The 17,434-nt window shown below is 50.2% G+C and overlaps 1 protein-coding gene across 41 annotated transcripts in view; it reads left to right on the forward strand.

The window, feature by feature from the left end:
* The window catches only part of MYT1L (myelin transcription factor 1 like), a 365,957-nt gene that overhangs the window by 36,459 nt on the left and 312,064 nt on the right, over positions 1-17,434 (forward strand). For 37 of the 41 annotated variants that reach the window (XM_021087914.1, XM_021087910.1, XM_021087926.1 and 34 more), the window contains exon 2: positions 4,716-4,803. The gene's annotated coding sequence lies outside the window, so the exon portion shown is untranslated. Of the gene's footprint in view, positions 1-3,010; positions 3,125-3,890; positions 4,014-4,715; positions 4,804-17,434 lie in introns of all 41 variants that reach the window. The other 4 variants (XM_021087915.1, XM_021087912.1, XM_021087911.1 and 1 more) reach the window with 3 other exon arrangements.

The raw sequence follows: 17,434 nt of genomic DNA on the forward strand, positions 1-17,434 counted from the left end.
GTGAGCTGGTCATTAGGGTTTTGATTATTGGTGCTTTATGTTTGTCTGTTGAAGCTGTTTTGTATTTACTTCTTGGAGCCCAACTTTTCTGTAAGGTATTTGTGGAAATTAGCTCACTAAGTGACACTAGTCTGGCCTGAAAAAATAAGAAGCATACAGTGCATTTTTAAGAATTCAGAGTATGAACCACGGTACTACGACCCTACTTGAAGTGTGAGGACAGATACTATAAGCCTGAACATGACATGAAGAAATAAACAGAAGGATAGGAAGAAGCAGGCCTTAGGCAGAAGTGCCCGGCCTACCCGGCAGTGCGCTGTGGAACACGTCCTCAGTAGCCGGGTGATGGCACCGTCAGGCTCTTCTGAGTTAGGGACAAGCAGTCACCCTTCATGGCGCGCAGCCCCACGCTCTCGGGGGAGGACTCTGTCTGCCCAGACAGCCCTCCACGCACCTACCGTGGGCCCTCAGAGGACAAGGACTCGCCACCTGCCTCTCTCATCAAGAGCCACAGAAGCCTGCAGAAAAGCCAGAGAATGAGCCTGCAGCTGATATCGAAATGTAGAAAGTTTTTCAGAGTGTCCTTATCCTAGAGAAAATACCCTGTGTGACCAGCTAACGTTGGGTTAACAGCTATGAATTTTAAGAAGAATAGAAACCTAACATTTCTGGGACTGGCCTGGATGCGCCAGGTTGACCTCGAGCAAGAATGTGTCCAGTCTGAACGTTTATATTTGGCTCTATTCTGATGAAAATCCAGAAGGCAAGGGCAGCGTGACATTAACCTGGTAAGTGAGACGCTCGCTCAGCGCTGTCCAATAGGAGCATCGTGTGAGCCATGAAATTACGTGTGCAATAGTACCCTCTCCTGCAAGTATTAAGCGGAATAAAAATAGAGATGGAGCTAATTTTAATGCTGTATCTAGTTTGTGATATCCCATCGCTAGGTACTCACCATACGCCTACTAATGAGATGGTTTACTGTTTCTCGCACCGTCGTGAGGTCTGGGGCATGTTTCACATTTACTCTTCGTCTGCCCCTCAGGGGACCTCGGGGCAGCGTTCCTGTGCCCCCTTGGCTGGTGTCCGCCGTAGTGGAAGGCATGGCTGTTCCTGATCCAGATAACGAGAAACTCTTTGTTCCATTCTCCCCGGGATTTTGCTCCGTGTAGGCAGGTGACTATTTTATTTTTAAAAAGAGAACTCCAGTTGCAGGGAGGACAGTGTGGTGTTCAGAGCGCGTGCTGAGGACATAGTTGCTAGAGTTCAAATCCCGGTCTGCTATTCACAAACAAAGGCTCTCGGGCCAATGGTCTAGCATCTCTGCGCCTCGTTTCTGTCTCCTGCAGAATCTGTGTCGGGAGGCACCTCCTGGCTTGGAGGATTAAAGAAGCAGTGTGTGGTCATTACTTAGCACATAGTAAGTCTACTTCTAGGACCTTATAAATGTGCTTCCCTGTCTCCAGAAATGAGCGATGGCACGTCAGAAAATGAGACAAAAGACGTGTCTACTGATACATCATTTTAAGTGATACCTGTTTGGGACAAGCTCATAGTCGGGTATGAGCTGAGTTTCTGTCAGTTCTCCAAGTCCAGCCTCGCGTGATTATATCCGTTTACTCTGCAGTATGTCAAGCTCCGAGTTGAGGTGGAGAGCTAGCCTCTTTATCAAGGTTTTAGTTGCACTGCTGTTACTATTTCCATACATACCTTATCTCCTCTCTTCCATTTAAAAGTGGTGATATTGGCGCAGAAATAACGATGATTTTATGTGTTTAAAGACGATGATGGGGAGTTCCCGTAGTGGCTCGGTAGTAACAAGCCCAACTAGGATCCATGAGGTTGCGGGTTCGATCCCTGGTCCGGCTCAGTGGGTTAAGGATCTGGCATTGCCGTGAGCTGAGGCGTAGGTTGCAGATGTAGCTCGAATCCCACGTGGCTGTGTGGTGTTGTAGGCCGGCGGCTGTAGCTCCGATTGGACCCCTAGCCTGCAACTTCTATGTGCTGCGCCTGTGGCCCTAAAAACTGTGAAATAATTATTAATCAATTAGAATATTTATATAAATTTAAAGACTAAGTTCCCTAATTTAGTGATAACGAAAGCTTAGTTGTGGAGGTGAGAACTTATCTTAAAAATGATCAAACCCACTATCCTCATGTGACAAACTCACCCTGTGCTTTTGAAATCCTGTCACTTTTCCTTCCACAGTAATTAGATTATTCGTATTTTTAGGTAGATTTTAAAAAGAAAAAAAAGATTGGGACTGGCCCGTGCTAGTTTATGATGCCTTCGTTTTGAGCATCCGTAGGACTCTCCCGTCAAGTGTATTCTGCATTGGAGTCAGGATACTGGTTACGGGGTTTAACAAAGACTGGAAAAGAAAATGGACCAAAAAACATACAGTCTAGCCCATTTCCCCAACGTTTTAAAGTCTAACATTCTGTTCCGATAAACCCAACATGTGAACTTCTTTAGACCTACCGAATTTTTTTGAAAAAGAAAAAGAATTGACGAAACCAAATCGAAATGAGGGCAATTTTAGGTTCAGTAAGTGCACACTGCACCTGCTGTGTCAGTGTCCCCCTCGCCACCACGGCCTCCCTGCTCTGCCCAAGGGCAGGGGACCATGTGGGGCCACTTAGAACCCTTAGCGCATTTACTTCTGACTCACAGTAGGCACGCATTCTCTAACGCAAGTAGAAGCGAGATGTGCTGGCATTTTCAGTTACAAAGTAAGACCCCAAAGCCTGAAATCCTCCTGAGTATCTTCTAATGGGTTCTTGGTTTTATTTGTCCCACTTATTAGAAGTCATCAGAAACGTGATAGCTGCATTACTTCCTTTAAAAGTAGACATGCATTTCATCCTGTTTTGAATGATCTGAAATAGTCTCTGCATTTTAAGAACTATGATGTGTCTTGGAAGCGTCATCTATTCGAGCTGCAAAAGGGAATGTTTCTGCCTATGAGCCAGAGCACGTTCACAGCTGCTAAATGTTCTCTTTCCAAAGAATGAAGAACTCAGGATGGATGTATTAGAGGGGCTGAGAAACTGGAGGGCAGCCTGGAGATGTGGAACGAAGTCGAGGATCAGGGCTGGTCTTGAGTCCCAGCTGTGAGTCTCGGTGAGCTTAAAATCTGGAGCCAATACCAGTATTTCCCACCTTGGTGCAGTAAACGGGCCCTTTGAGGAGGCAGTGGGCCCTCAGCATCTCGCACGGCATCTGGCCTCTTTTTCTGTTTTAGTTCATTTCATTGAAGTGTAGTCAGTTTACAGTGCTGTGTTAATTTCTGCTGTACAGAGAAGTGACGCGGTTGTATGTATAGAAGTTCTTTTAAATATTTTTTTTATTATGCTTCATCAGAGAACATTGAATACACTTCTCGGTGCTACACAGTAGGGCCTTGTGGTTCATCCGCCCTGTGTGTAATAGTTTGCATCCCAAATTCCCAGTCCATCCCTTTCCCCTCCTCCTTGGCAAGCACCAGTCTGTCCTCTATGTCTGTGAATCTGTTTCTGTTCCCTAAATAAATTAAGTTGTGTCATGTTTTAGATTCCACACAGAATTGATATCATATGATATTTGACTTTCTCTGTCCGGCTTACTTCACTTAGTAGAAGAATCTCCAGGTCCATCCATGTTGCTATAAATAGCATTATTTCATTTTTTATGACTGGGTAATATTCCATTGTGTATATCTATCCATTGTGTGTATCCATTGATCCATCGATGGACATTTAGGTTGCTTCCGTGTCTTGGCTATTGTGAATAGTGCTGCTGTGAACATAGGGGTGCATGTATCTTTTTGAATTAGTTTTCTCCAGAGAGATGCTTAGGGGTGGGATTGCTGGCTCAGCATCTGGCGTCTTAGTTGGGTATTCTGTTGTAGGAGCGACTGTCTGTGCTCTTCTTAACAAGAAGATTCTCGTTCTTCTCAATCATCACACAAAACAGGGAGTGTGACCTGGGCAGGCTTGTGAAGACCCAGAGAGGGAGGGCATTTCAGGTAGAGGTAAAAATACACGCACAGTCGAATGCGTAGAATTTCATGTTTCATATTTCCTCCCACAGAACTGCTAAAATTGGAATGAATAAGGTTGGTGGTTAGGAAAAACTGAATTAATGTTCCAAAGGACTTCTTTCCCTTTTCTTCAAACCCCATTTTCCATGGGAAGCTGGAACATTGGAAAGACCAGAAACTTCCTGCCTTCCTCATTCCATCTTTATGTCTTTTATTATTTTTAAAATCTAGATTATTTCCCCCGCAGAATTCATCCCGATGGGGCCTTAGGTGACCCAGCCGGTTGTGAGGTCCTCACTCACGCAGAACGCATCGCCGTGTTGAAGCCTGGGAGCACACCCTGCCGCCCAGAACCTTCTCGTGGTGGCCGGTTCCCCCCTGACACGCAGGCACTGACCTGGGCCTCTGAGTTCATCTCTGACTGGCCTCCCTCTGTGGGTGGTCTTTGCAGGGAGGCCGCGGCCTGAGGACTGACTCAGGGTGCACACACTGGCCCTGCTCCTGGATTTTTACTAAGGAACAGACTTCTATTTCCAAAGCGCTACCTCTTGTAGACGTACGTAGGGTTGTGTGGCCCCAGGACTGCTCCCACGTGCACATGCACCTGCGCACCCCCTGCATTGCCCGGAGAACAGTTTACACGTCAGGAAGCCATCACCTCCGGCCCGCTAACCCCTCTCTGTCCTCTCTTAGGTGCAGAGAAGCTCACGCAGAGGCCGGGCCCGAGGTGCACGCAGCCGCCGCCTGATCCACGCAGACGCTCGAGGACTCACAGTGTGTGGTACGTTCACACAGCTGGGGCTGTGCTTTGGATGGGCCTGTAGAGGGTATGACCTGAGCTCACGCCGCGGTGATGCTGGATATGCCACAGTAGCCGGCTGAGAAAGTTTCTCGTTGGTTTTGATATTTAGATGCTTCGGTTTTCCTTTTATTTATTTGTTTTTGGCTGGTTGAGTAACTGCATGTGTTAATGATACATCAGCTCCAACTTTCTTCTGCTCCCTTTGCACCGAGAAGAGCCTCGTAGGCAATCCAGATATTTCAGCCAGAAGCCCAGCCAAGCCAAGGGCATCAAGCGAAAAGCCTCTTTCTGTTTCTAAATAGTGTTTTTAGCCTCTCCACTTGTCGCTCCTCATCTTCCCGTGGTGTCTTGTCGATTCCAAACTGATTCCCCGGAGACTCCTTAAGGGGCCTCATAACCCTACAGAGGAACCTGCGGGGTGCGCTGAAGGAGCCGGTGCCTGTAACCCACGTGGCCCAGCACCTCTCGCTCCTTCAGAGGAGCAGGGCGGACAGTCGGGGGGAAAGGGGACATTTTTCCAAGTGTCGTTCGTTGGTGAAATTCCCCTTTACTGTGGATTTGCACACGGAGAAGCAAATGTTGATCAGGCTGTTGCGCCCGTGTTGGACTGGGCCATGGTGGGCACTTTCGGCTTATCTTTTTCACTTCTTGCTGTGCCCTTAAAAAAGAAATGCCACCCCCCATAGCCATGAGGACCCGGGGCTGCGGGGGGCGGACAACCAGCCCCGTCACACAGATTGCACTGAACCCACCCTGAGTGTCCACCCGGAGTCCCCGTCCCGGGCCGGGACATCTCAGGAGGCCGTTTGTACCCCTCTCGGAATCAGTCTTGAGACATGATTTCATTAATTCTCAATTCCATTAAGGGGTGTTGGCCACCTTGGCCCTGTCCGGCGACCTGGAGTCACTCATGTGACCTTTCTGGGCCTCGGGGTGGGTTGCGAAACGCTGCTCTTACAAATAACGTCAGGGCTGTGAGAGACTAACTCGTATGTTTATTTCCCAAACAACTCATTTTTAATTGTTCAGGATTATACGTTTTTCCAAAGCATTCTCTCTTTCGTCTCCCTCCCTTTTCCATGTCAAAGTCATCAGGGTCATGTTTTCTGAATGTTGTCCTTCCCACGCACATGCAACTGCCAGAGAGAGACGTTTTCACTTTAGTTTTCTTTACCCAATTCGCATACGCTCACCGCACAAAAATTAGGACGTTAGAATGCACATATAGTAGATAAAAAGTTAAAACACTGGAAACACCAGAATTCCGTGATAACTGCAATTGGTGTCTTGGTTCGGAGCCTTTGGAATTGTTCTCTTTGCACTGACTTTACCTTAAGATGGATCTCACCATACATTTTGTTCTTTAGCCCGTTTTTGCTGGACGTATGGAATGCCTTGCCCTTTCAGTAAATACATTTCGGTAACATCCGTTTTCTTGGTTACTAGTATTCCACTTCATAGCTGTGCTGAAATATATCTAATTGTTGTAATTTTTATTAGCTGGCTTTTTAAAATTCCACTTTACAAAAAAGTCTTCATAGCCAGTGCTTTACCTGAAACTCTTGCACTGTTAATTATTTCCTTCACATAAATTCATAGCCTTGTTGCCGTGAGCTGTGGTGTAGGTTGCAGACGCGGCTCGGATCCCGCGTTGCTGTGGCTCTGGCGTAGGCCGGTGGCTACAGCTCCGATTGGACCCCTAGCCTGGGAACCTCCATATGCCGCGGGAGCGGCCCAAGAAATAGCAACAACAACAAAAGACAAAAGACAAAAAAAAAAAAAAATTCATAGCCTAGCAGCTGGGTCAAAGGATAGTTGAAGGCTCCTGAGAAGGAGATGCTCTCAAAATGCCCCTTCTTTCCACATCTTGCCGGGGGACTGCATGTCCTCTGATTGTACACACAGCTGACATCAGTGCTGGCCGGTCTGCCGGTCCATCGCCAACGTGGAGATTTGACTTTAAGGCAAAGTCATCTCACAGTGTGGTGTCTGAAAGCTAAAGTCTTCTGTCTGTCTGTGTCCTGAATGCGCAAGAACTCAGCTCCTGACGCCACCCTCTCTTCTCCTGCTCCTTGATTGGTTCAGCACAGAGGCCCCTACTGTGTGTAAGGTGTCAGGGACGGTGCAGGAGGCCCTGCCGTGTGTAAGGTGTCAGGGACGGTGCAGGAGGCCCCTGCCGTGTGTAAGGTGTCAGGGACGGTGCAGGAGGCCCTGCCGTGTGTAAGGTGTCAGGGACGGTGCAGGAGGCCCCTACCTTGTGTTAGACATAGGGAGTCACCATTGATTTGTACATGGACAGGGCAGAGCCCTCCTGATGACTCCCCTTTAGCAGCAGAATCCACACTCAGACTGAGTGGCTGATACAGAGCATGGAGAAACGATAGCAAACTTGCTCTAAAAGGTGTAATCTCATAACTAGCCTCCAAGACAGGGGCCAAGATGACTCTTAAGGTCTCTCCCTGAGTATCCCAAGGTCCACAACCGCTGGAGAAAGACGGGACCTTGCTCCTCTCACCGTCAGCAGAGCGTCCTGAATACGCCCCACCCCTGCCCCCCAGCCCCACAAAGCAGCGTTTCAGTGGCTCCTTGACTGTGTCCAGTGGCAGGTAACCGACCACCTAGCAAGGTGGCCCTTCCATTGTTGGACTGTAGAGGTTGGACTATTACTCATGATATTCGTGATGAGAAATCACTGTTTTCTCTTATGTTCCTGTTGTTCCTAAGTTTAGCCTCTGGAGAGATACAGAATAAGTCGGTTCAATTCAGTCCGATTCAAGGGATGTAGCGGAAGAATCTGCTCTGGTCAGGAAGTGTTGTGGCTGCCAAGGACTAATTTCTATTTCAAATGGGAGTATTTCAAATATTCGATGACAGTTACCGTATTTTTCTGAATATACAGTTCACCCTGTTCAGGGTGAAGTTGAAAGGTCTCTATACCAAGTCTGCTGAATTTCTATCAAGTAGTAAACGTTGGTCTCAATTCTTGACCACACGCATGGGCTAGTTGAAGGGTTCCCCCTCTTGACCATGAGGGAAGCCACACCCCGCCTCCATACAGGTGACCGAAGGTTTTGTTAGAGAGGAAAAAAGTTACTTGCCTGAAACTATCGGTAACTGGCTGTGACGTGTACATTTGCTGCAAAGACAGACCTGAAATGGAACGGGGGTCAGCACGTCACCGCACAACAGAGGACCCTGGAACCTCTGCTCCGATGCCCCTCAGGCTGTGGGTCTGTTTTCTGGAAGATTCCTCACACAGGCCACCTGCCTGTGGCACCATCGCAGACACGTCCTGTGTGACCGTGTCCTGCGGGGCTGACAGCTGTCCATGGTAGGAAGTAAAATCGTCCCGTTTCAAAGAGGAGAACGCTGGAGGGAGGTGACGGAAGGTGCCCCCCCGCCCCCCGGCCCCTGCCCCCCACACCGCAGGGTCCGGGGACTGGCCTCCGAGGAGGTCCCCTGCCGTATGGTTGTCCTGGAGGTACACACCTGCACGCCAGGCACTCCGACGTGTGGGGATGTGAGAACAACGTGAGTGCGTGGGCCCTGCAGTCCATGTGTGAACGGTGTTTAACCCATGCCTTTAAGGTGGTTTCATGAAAATCGCCAGATTGGACACTGGATGCTCTCATTCTTATATGCTTAGAATCTTCTTTATGTGAAGAGAACCTTAGAAAAGTCATACTTTGCATTTCAGTCTATGAACGTGTTTAGTTGTTCCTGAATGTTTTATTACTTTTTAGCTTTTCTGACTGATTATTTTTCATCTTTCCCCTTTGTGATACTTAGTTTTACTACTTCCCATATCTCATCTCTTCCAAATTCTGCATAATTGTACCGCATCCAAGCTTTTGGTTCATTCACCTCTTACCCCAGCCTTGAATTTAGGTGAAGGCGTGTCTCTGCTTCTTCAATAAGTAAATGACTGGCCCGCGGCCTCGGGACAGCAGCTCCAGAGTAGAAGGGAGGGAAGGATAGTCCAGGGTCGGCCGTTTGACAACGTGAGTTAAAATCTCTCATTGGAGGCGCGGAAGAGAGAGATGATGTGCGCCCACTCTCGGCTCAGAACTAACCCGCGGACCAGCCAGGAGGCGTGGACCCCTGGGAAGAGCAGGCGGCCAGGCCGGTGCCGGGGGGACCCAAGGACGTTTCCCCCTGTCCTCCTGGGCTCCCTCCGCCTCTCCCTCTCCCACTCCTGGAGCGCCTCATCTGTGACCACGCATAGGAATGTTGACACCTGACACTGCCTTTCTCCCGACCTTAGATTATGGTCCCACGCTCAGGAGTAGCCCTGGGGCGGGGGGAGTCAGTACCATTGGCCCCGTAACACCCCAAACCGCAGACCCAAGGAGCTGTGTCACCTGTGCCCGCACAGGAACCCTGGAGGGCCCCCCGGGGTCACAACCCTCAGGCTCCTGGGAAGGGGGCACAGACCAGCGAGCCTGAGGAGGAAGATTCCCTCGGGAGGGGCCTTCTTTTACCTTCGGGCCCGTGTTTGAGTGGCTGCGGTCGGAGAGAACAGCTGAGATCATCCCGCGCCGCGTTCCGGGCTGACACCCAGGCCCCTGTGAGGCGGGGGTTCGGGGTGGGGGGTCCTGCAACCTGGGCTGTGGCCGGCACACTGCATGCCAAGCCCCCACCCCCCAGGAGGGGGAGTCACGGTGGGCGAGAGCAGGTGAGGCAGACGTGTGAGGAAGAGGCGGCGGTGGCGGGAATGAGGCCGGGAGAGGTCCTGGGGGGTGGGGGTCCTTCCTTCTCCGGGCCTGGCTTTCTAGCTCTCCACCTATGCATGTCCCTTACACTTACCCTACAGGTATTAAGATGCAGCCAGAAAAAAACGTATTCCATCTGACCAAAGGCTGAGACCTCATACATTAGAATCAAAGCATCATCTATTTATACCATTGAAAATACCAACAGCCGAGTTCCCATCGTGGCTCAGCAGAAACGAATCTGACTAGTATCCATGAGGACGCAGGTTCCATCCCTGGCCTCTCTCGGTGGGTTAAGGATCTGGCGTTGCCATGGCTGTGGTGTAGGCTGCTACAGCTCCAATCTGCTCCCTAGCTTGGGAACCTCCATAGGCCGTGGGTGCGGCCCAAAAAACATAAATAAATAATAAATAAATAAGTAAAAAAATAAAATAAAATACCAACAACATTAAGGAATTATTGCTAATTTTTTCAAGTATATGAATACTATTGTGGCTGTGTTTTGTAGTTTAGAGATGCACCCTGAAACATTTCTAGACACAACTGTGTGGCTTCTGGAATTTTCTTTGGAATAGTGTCGCCGTGGGCGCGCGGATGGCAGGTGGGATGAATGCCGACTGCTGGGGAAGTGGGTTATGGTGCTCGCTGGTCCACTTTTGTGTCTGTGCACAGTTTCCGTGTTAGAACGTCCGACCAACAGGAAGTCGCCGCACTTAGTACTGAGAGCCCAGCGGAACCCATCCAACTTCGAGCGTGAAAGTCGAGGGTCTGTTTTCTCTCAGTGCCTCGGTTTCCTCGCCTGTAAACTGTGGGTGTTAGTGGCGTGGACCCTCATAGGGTCGTGTGGGGAGGGCATGAGTTGTCACGTGGAACCCGCCACACCTGTGTTACTTGTAAACCGCCCACGCGTGCCTCGGACATGGCAGAGCCTCGCCACGTGGCCACTGTGGTCACTCTTACAGAGATGCAACTTTTGTGTTTATTTTCCACTTGGAACTTCTTACATTGGTCACTGCCATGTGGACAAAGCCCTTAGTCTTATAGATGAAAAGCATTTTAGAATCAATAGTTATCTTTTCTATTTGAAAATCAAAAGCCAAATTGACTTAATGAGCGGGGACTTTTCTGTGACTTGTAATGTTAAAAAAATATATATGTATATTTTTTATTGCCTTTTCTAGGCCACTCCCGTAGCACATGGAGGTTCCCAGGCTAGGGATCCAATTGGAGCTGTAGCCGCCGGCCTACACCAGAGCCACAGCAACGCGGGATCCGAGCCATGTCTGCGACCCACACCACAGCTCTCGGCAACGCCAGATCCTTCACCCACTGAGCAAGGGCAGAGATCAAACCTGCAACCTCATGGTTCCTAGTCGATTCGTTAACCACTGCGCCACGATGGGAACTCCATATTTTGAGAAATAGTTCCAGAAATGATATAAAAGTGCATTTAAAAACTTGCTGGAAATATATTATGATTTTTTTTTCCTTCAAAGCAGGAGAGTTTAGTAGATTAGCTACAATCCTGACTATATCTTGAATACTGAATTGCTTTTTATTTCTTTTTTTCTGATGTAAAGAGTAAATATCTACATTTTTTTCTATAAATGCAATCTTGGAAGCACCACTTATACTCTGTTTTTACCTAACTTTTGAGAGGGCAACTGCAGTACATGGATCCTCATACATGATATCTAAATCCTAACCCATAGCTGTTCAAAGAAATACTGGGAATATCGACAATTGTATTTTCTAAAGAACCGTTTTGCTGATAAACGCAGTAGAGGTTTCGGAGCCACGGATGGTGTGTCGGCAGAGACGTTCTCACTGTCCTTTCTCCGCGTGTGATCTGCTTCTCTCTCCCCACCTCGGGACTGCCCTGCAACCCGGGAGTCCCGCCATCATTTCAGCTGGTGGACGATGACACCAGTGACTCCACAAGGTTTATCGCTGAGCCACTGCCTTGCACAAACCACTGTGCCAGGCGAGAAGGGATGAAAAGGGGAGAGAGAGAGAGTGAGGCAGGTTCTAGCAGGTGCACCGACACCGTGGATGCTTGGGGCCACGTGCAAGGGCTGGGGCAGCTCAAGGGAAGGGCTGATCCTTCTGGTGGGCACAGCTGGGAGGGCTGCCTGGAAGGGCGTGGGTCACGCAGGCATTGGCCCTAGTGTGGAGGAAGAGACACAGTCAAGAAGAAGAGATAAAAAGCCAGATGAGAAACGTAAAAGGCATTCTTTGTGTCCATGTGTGGAGGGGATGGGATTCAATCAACTCAGTCTGACAGGAATCGATGTTTGGCCTTCTCAAACCCCCTTCTGGGGCCACTCGCGCCGTCATCACTGCATAAGCAGACCCAGCCTGAGAAGCATGTGGGGCAGGACGCTGTGAAGGTGACCCATGGGTGTAGCTGTTAGCAGACAGCCTAAGGTCATCCGTGTCTCCTGGACACCCGCTGATCCTCCAGGCTTTTATCCTCAGATTTGCAAAGTCACCTCTGTGTAGTTGCGAAAGGACTTCTTACGTTAACAGACGCCTTTATAAAGTTAGAGCACCCACCTGATCCATGTCCTAACATGTGAAGTGCTTCTGGCTCGGCTGTTCCCAGGCTTGCCTGTTTGCAGTGGCCGTGGTGAGCAGGTCTGGGCTCTGGCTCTGAGGGTCACCTCTGAGGGTCAGACGCAGCTCAGATCCCGAGTTGCTGTGGCTGTGGTGTAGGCCAGCAGCTGTAGCTCTGATTCAACCCCTAGTCTGGGAATCTCCATATGCCACAGGTGCGGCCCTTAAAGAACAAAAAAAAAGATCACACCATGACCTCATCCCATCTTCCCAAGGGCTGTTAGGAGACAGAAGTTTGTTCTCCTTTGTAGGCGAGGGAGGTGGAGGGGATGGAGAGAGGTTGGGGCGGGCCACATGCAGAGAGTGACAGTGCCAGTTCCAAGATGCCCAGGGCCGTTTGGCACTGCTGTGACACACAAGTGTGTGGTCATTTTTCCAGAGATTCATTTTTATTGTGTTTTACAAAATAAATTGAAACAGAATTTTTAAAAATCTGATGCTTCAACCTGCACATGGTTTATGAAGCACAGAGTCGCATTTCTTGGGTGAGGTGACATTGCTAGAGGTGGGGGGGCCGAGACTGGTCCCTAGACCTGGACTCTTGGTCTTTGCTGGTGACAGACCACACAGCTACGCATCGTCACCCCTTCTTCCGGGATCGTAAGCACACTGCGCCGTGAGGTGGGCGGAGGGGGCCTCTTCTGAAGGGACGAAGGCGTTCGCGTGTCGTTTCTACCTGCTTTGTGGGTGGATCGCTTGTTTTATTTTTTTCCCTTCCCTGTAGACTTATCTTCACAATCATATTTTACCGAGGCCGATAATCAAATGAGTGTGAACTCCCCAAACATGGAATGCCCAATTTTGAGGCGGAGGTGCTGTAAAGCCGTTGGCAAGGGACGCCGGCCCAGAGCCAAACGGCAGGACGTCCTCAAGGCTGGATGCACATCGGGAAGGAGGAGGGCTGGGAATTGGAAGTTAGAGGCTAAGGCGCCTCCTCCTGAGGGTTTTCCGCTATGGTTTCCCGGTTGGACGTGGTCACCACTGGCTCCCACTTGCCCGTTTATAATGTGCACCATCCCTTCCCAAAGAGGTTAGTGTTCACACCAGATGGTAATTTTTGTTACACCTCTGGCTGTTTTTCAAGTTTTTTTTAAAAAAATCATTAATAACTTTTCATAGGCTATGGATTGGTCTAAATGGAGAAACTTGAGCTTTAAAATAATACATCTTGTGTTTCCACCAGAGGTGTGTCCTGTTTTTCCTGCTCTGTCTCTCTTTGTTGCTCCTCCTGCATGTGGGCAATTGGTCACCTTTATGTGCAAATTAACAAAACGCGCACTCCACTCACCTCCCTGGTTCTTTACGCAAAATGTATAAAGCAAATGTCTGTGTTTGGGGGGTGGATTGTGTTTTTTTCCATACTTTCATCATGACCTTCGTTCCCAGTTAATGATGACAGAGAAATTGATTATTTGCAGTTCAGAAAATAAGATATTCCCATGCACAGTCGGCATATGCTTGAATAACATGTATATGGGCTTTTGGAAAATGGGGAAATGATCTCGTTTTAAACTCTACACAAAGCTGGCATCATCTGGGGCTCCCATCTGCTCCCCCGACCCTCACCCTTCGTTAATATTAATTTCAAGACGGACTCATAAGTGAATTTTCAAGTGGGACGTTCTGAGCGAGTGCTGGGTTCATAAACGCAGGCAGCTGAGTGGGGTGGGGGCTTGGTCTCCTCTGCTCTCACGCCTGCTTTGAGGGAGGGGCCCATTCTGCCGTCTTCACTCTCGTCTCTGCTGCCGAACGTCAGTCCTGTCTGCGTGGAAAGCGAGCATACTTGGCCCACGGCAGGATAGTCCCACTTCGCTGCCCCAGGGGTGCCTGGAGCTCCACCGTCCCAACCGCGCCCAGGCCCTCCCCACCCCACCTCTCCTTTGGCTGAGACGCACCTGTCGGACTGCGTCTTCCTCCTCGGGAGCACGGGGGCTGGTTGCTTGCCCGGACCCTTTCCTAACGGCACAGCCACTTTTACAGTCCTGCTCCCTCCGTCTGGGGAGGTTTTGTCCTTGGTTTGCGTGTTTGTTTCTCACAATATGATTGGTGCTGCATTTGCTTCTTAGGTGGCTTCCAGTTCTCCTTCTAAAACAATGCAGAGCAAGTGCTTTGGGTCACCACGGGGCAGACGGGGGTGGGGGGGCAGTGGGGGGGTTCAAGCCCAGTTTGTCCTCCACCTGTTCAGAGGCCTTGGGGATCCCCTCCCCTCTGAGTTTCCGCCTTAAACTCAGAGCGGATGGAAATAGTGCAGGACGTTCGGGTTTCCCGTGACGATGACTGAGGTTGTGGTGCAGGTGCCACTTGGTGAGGGGCAGCTGATGCAAGGGAGCGGCGGCTGACAGAGTTTCCCCTGTGAGTGTGGCCCTCCTTGGACATTCTTTTCCCGACACCACCTTTCACAGCCCCCCCCCCGCCCCCCGGCATCAGCTGTACTGCGGTCACTGCTCTCCTGGCGACTCTGCACCCCTTCCACTGGCCTCTCTTGGTTCCCAGCCCCCCTGCCGGGCTGCTCTTCCTTACCTGGTGGCGGGACAAAGCGTCACTTGTCCTCCAGGCACTCTCCCTGGTCACCTTCTTCTCCCCCACTGTGCTCCCAACCCCAGCCCCGATCCTGCGTCTCAGCCTTGGTACCGGCCCACTCACGGGAATGTGCCGCCGGCCAGCCCTTGGGTCAGTGCCTTTGCCACAGCACCTCTGGGGCTTCCAGCCCACTGGGGTCCTGGGCTTGCTCATTCTTATGACATGGTTGGCATACTTACTGAGGTCTCACTGTGTGAAGCCCCCGGCGCTCCTGGTGGAGGGTCCGTTGGCTTCCCGTTGGGCCTGGGGTGGATCTTGCCCCTGGAGCAGTGTCGTGTCTTAGGGAAGGCACGGACATTGAAGTTGGGTAGGTCTGAGTTCTGAGCCTTGCTCAGTCACCTGTCAACTCGGTGAGCTCTGCTGGACTCCCGTTCTTCCCTTAGAATCACTATATCCACCCACACAATGGGCTTAAAACCAGAACCTGCCTTGCAGGGCTGCCCAGACACTGCCCCGAAGATGAAAGGAGACGCTGCCTGCCCTGCTCTTCAGAAAACTCCTGGAGTTCCTGTTGTGGCTCAGTGGTTAATGAAACTGGCTAGGAAACATGGGGTTGCAGGTTCAATCCCTGGCCTCGATCAGTGGGTTAAGGATCCGGCATTGCCATGAGCTGTGGTGTAGGTTGCAGACACACCTTGGATCCCATGTTGCTGTGGCTGTGGTGTAGGCTGGCGGCTACAGCTCTGATTCTACCCCTAGCCTGGGAACCCCCATATACCGCGGGTGCGTCCCTGGAAAAAGGCAGTAAATAAATAAATAAATAAACAAACAAAGTCCCCTAGAACTCCCAGCTGGACTCAGTGGTGTAAGTTCATCTGACTCCCCACAGCTCATACTCTAGGCTACTCTATACCCTGTGCCTGCTGCATACTCTTAACTGCGTTCTGCCTTGAATGCTCTTAGATGTGTCTCTTTGCTTCCCAGGGACTCTATGACTAAGGTAGTACGAGCTCTCATATATTGAATTTCCTTAATGCCAGACAATGTGCTGTCACTTACATAATACCATTTAACTCCAATGACAACTTTAAGAGGTAGATGTCATTAGTCTCATTTTCAAATAAACAAGCTGAATTCTAGTTGTCCAAGATTTTATAGTCATTACATGATAAGGCAGGAATTTGAACCCACATCTGACTGCCTACAATTTTTTTTTTCTTTTTTAGGGCTGTGCCTGCGGCATATGGAGGTTCTCAGGCTAGGGGTCAAATCAGAGCTGTAGCCACCAGCCACAGCAATGTGGGATCCTGGCCACATCTGTGACTTACACCACAGTTCACAGCAATGCTGGATCCTTAATCCACTGAGCAAGGCTAGGAATTGAACCCACATCCTCATGGATGCTAGTCTGGTTTGTTACCCCTGAACCACAACGGGAACTCCTGACTGCCTACAAATTTCATGATTTTATTTATCATTTTTTTTCTGACCTTTGTGACCCCTTTAGCATTTGATCTGGTTTCTTGCACAGGAAAACGGCCCTAAAAAAAAAATTGCAGAATCCATTTGAGTCCACCGGGTTTGGCTTGCATAGTTGTCACTGCCTTCATCAGAGGGTATTGAGCTTCTCCAGGTGTTCTGTGGTTCACAACCACCTGAACCTCGTCCCAGCACTGCCCTCTCGGTGACATTCAAGGCTGGGTTCACCACGTCATCCATGCAGCACTCTCTTGCAGGGTGCCTGGTCCATTCAAGGAAATGATCAACACCCCCACCCCCGCTGCCCCCGCATGGTCCAGGTCAGTGTCAGAAGGCATCTGGAATGGAGTCCATCCGGATTGGTCACAGCAGAAGGGACTCAGCTGACTGACATGATCAGGTTATAGTGGGCGGGGGGGGGTGCTCAAGTCACCCCCATAAGGTGATACACGAAGGCTGATGCCTGTCAATTTGCGGGGAGGGGGGCAGGGAGGGATCAGGTACCATATCTCTGTGGATGTCCCAGGCGCTGTACAGATATGAACAAAGAAAACAGCGTCAGGCTCTGTGCAGTCAGACTCGGCGTCGGGGATCGTGGGGAATCATGGGGAATCGTGGGTAGCATAGACACGGGGCATCCACCCCCAAGGTACCTGAAGGCAGGCACAGTCTTTGCCAGTCGGATTGAGTTGAGTCCAAAATCCAGAAACACAGCGCAAATGCTGGACTCCGGGGGTAAATGCAGAGGCCGTGCTGGATGGCCTTGGGCTTCTGGGTCCATCAGTTCTGGGTTCAAGGTCTGGCCCTCCTGCCTGCTAGCCAGGGGTCCTTGGTCAACCACGTTGACCTGCCTGAGCCATTTTTTTTCAAGTAAGAAATGAGGATATAAGACTCGTGTCATACAGCTGTTGCAAGGCCTAAACTACACGGCACACACAGGAGGCACAGCCTAACGCCTGGCAAATCGGGAGCACATTCAGATGGCATCCTCGCTGAGCTGTGGCTTCCTGGGAAGTGGGAGACTTCAAGGACTCGGGATGGTCTGTCAGCAACGCAAGACTAAGTCAGAGTCAGGATCAAGTTAAAGCGCGGAGCGTCTCCTCTGTGACCCTTCCAGGATTCTGGGATGGGTGACTCTCGGGGCTGCCTGTAAGGAGACTCTGCTCCTGGCTGCGCTGGACTGACCCAGGGACCTGCCGATCTCCGTGCCCACGGAGCCTCTGCAGAAATATGGTTCCCGCCACTTGCAAAGTCCACATGCCCTACACGGTCCGCCACTCATC

This window comes from Sus scrofa, chromosome 3 (genome assembly GCF_000003025.6).
Source record: "Sus scrofa isolate TJ Tabasco breed Duroc chromosome 3, Sscrofa11.1, whole genome shotgun sequence".
Lineage (NCBI taxonomy): Eukaryota > Metazoa > Chordata > Mammalia > Artiodactyla > Suidae > Sus > Sus scrofa.